The sequence below is a fragment of the Mandrillus leucophaeus genome, unplaced genomic scaffold, assembly GCF_000951045.1.
Source record: "Mandrillus leucophaeus isolate KB7577 unplaced genomic scaffold, Mleu.le_1.0 Scaffold77, whole genome shotgun sequence".
NCBI classification, from domain to species: Eukaryota; Metazoa; Chordata; class Mammalia; order Primates; family Cercopithecidae; genus Mandrillus; species Mandrillus leucophaeus.
This window is the reverse complement of record NW_012108363.1, coordinates 5,670,459-5,672,482: the sequence shown is the minus strand read 5'-3', so window position 1 is coordinate 5,672,482 and position 2,024 is coordinate 5,670,459. Positions and strand designations below refer to the sequence as shown.

The 2,024-nt window shown below is 56.0% G+C and overlaps 1 pseudogene; it reads right to left on the bottom strand.

The window, feature by feature from the left end:
• Positions 1–482: 482 nt before the first annotated feature.
• Positions 483–1,658, bottom strand: LOC105529549 (annotated as a pseudogene).
• Between the last annotated feature and the right edge of the window lie 366 nt (positions 1,659–2,024).

Here is a 2,024-nt window from a genome sequence, read left to right as displayed (position 1 = left end):
AGAGCAGATCGAAAGGCATCGCCTTGTTGTACCTCTGGCCCATTGCAAGTCTTTTTTTTTTTTTTTTCTCGAGCATCTGAAATCCTTTATTGGAACACAATCGCTGTTTGCCAAATAGAAGACACAGAAAGCAGACGACAGTGAAAGCAGAGCCCAGTGACCAGAGCCAGTCCCTTGGTTGGGGACCCTGCCCTACTACCTGGTGGACCAGCCTGGCGACCTCTGTTCCTCCCCGGACCCCCGGGCCTTTGGCATAATGCTGATGAGGGGCTGCAGGCAGTGAAGCCCCTTGATTCAAAGCAGAGACTTGAGTGGGCGCTGGAGAGTGGGGGCAGTGGAGAGGCCAGGGAGGACTGGGCGGGTCCCCCAGCTGGGCCAAGGCTAGTGGAGGAAGCCAGGAGCGGGCGAGATGGCGTCTATCTGTTTTCTGAAAAGGAGCGCGTAGGGGCCTGCAAGCAGGTGGCGGTGGCGGCTGGGACGGGTCACACGCCGACATCCTTCTTATCACCCGTCTTGGAAACAGTTTCCAGCAGCGGTTCCCCGGGACCCGCCTCCATTCCCACCTTGGCCTCGATGGCCTTAGAGTTGGGGACTCAGAGGCGGAGTCAAAGCAGCGCTGCAAGTGGTACTTCGTGTCGGTAGGGTCCATCTTGCTGATGGCGTCTTGCAGCATCTGCACGTCTTTCACATCAAAGCACTTCTGGAGTTCCTCGGGGAGGGGAGGGACTCGTAGACCTCGACGGGGTCCAGGCCGCCAGGGCCGAGCCGCTTCTCGCGCTCCTCCTCCTCGTACTCCTTCATGGCCTTCTCGATATGCAGCTTGGCACGGACCCGCACATGCTCCTTGAAGGCTTCCAGTTCGTCGTGGAAGCCCTCCATGTACTGGCGATCGGCTGTCTTAGTCTTAGTGAAGAACTGCCGGAAGCAGGCCCGGGGGTCCACCTTCAGGCTCTTGGCCAGCTCCAGGATAAACTGCATGACGATTGTCTTGGGGACTACCTGCTCCATGAGTGCACATTTCTCCTCCACCTCTAGATCAATGCATCAGATGACCAAGTAATTGGCTGTCTCCTCGCACACCAGGTGGACGTTGTCTGACAGGTACTCTTGGCTGTCATCCCAGTGACGAGCATGCCGAAGTGCTTGGTCTGTTTCTCGTACTTTTCTACGAAGGTCTTGTGTTTCTGCTCCCTCACCTCCTCTGAGTCCTCCTCCACCTTCTCGGGCTTGGTGTTGACCATGCTCTTGCTGAAACCGTCTTTTCTGAGCGTGTCCACGTTCCAGGGCATGTTCTTCTCCTTCTTGTGCATCTCCTCCAGCTTCTGCTCCCAGCCCGGATCCTCCTTGCGCAGCTGCTGCGCCTTGGCCTGCAGCCGCCCCAGCTCTGCCTTGCCACCCTCGGCCACCTCCAGCTCCTTCAGCTTCCTCTGGCGCTCGGCCACCTTACGCTTGCACTCGTGGCAGCCCCTGTCCAGTTCCTCCTTCTCTTTCAGGAACTGCTCCATGCGCTGCCCCCGGGCCTGGTGCCGCCAGTGGAAGAGGCTGGCCGTGTCAATGTTGGGGTGCGTCTCGTCTTCATCATTAGACACCTCTATGTGGTCCCACATGCTGTAGTCCACCATCTTGCCTTGGCGGCCCAGCCCACTCTGGCTCGGGTGGCGGCGGCAGTAGCTCTGGAGACTCCCAAGGCAAGTCTTAAATCTCTTCATGTGTGGAACCTACGGACACCATCAACTCTGTCTGTTGCCACGTGAGGGGGAAGGTCCTTGTAGTCATAAAATGGCTCCACATAGGGTTTAGTTCATCTTTTTGAGGGATATGGAATACATTCATCCATGGAGCATTGATTATTTGCTCCAACGAGTCTCTCTTGCTGGAATTGAGAATGAGAAATTTCTTAAGCAGGTTTTCACCTTCCATGAACAAGTAGAAGTGAATGTGATACATTCCACTCTGTACTTCATCCTGCAGCTCCTTGAAGTTCTGTCCATCAAAGGCAGGGATCCATTGACCAGTGTATAGAA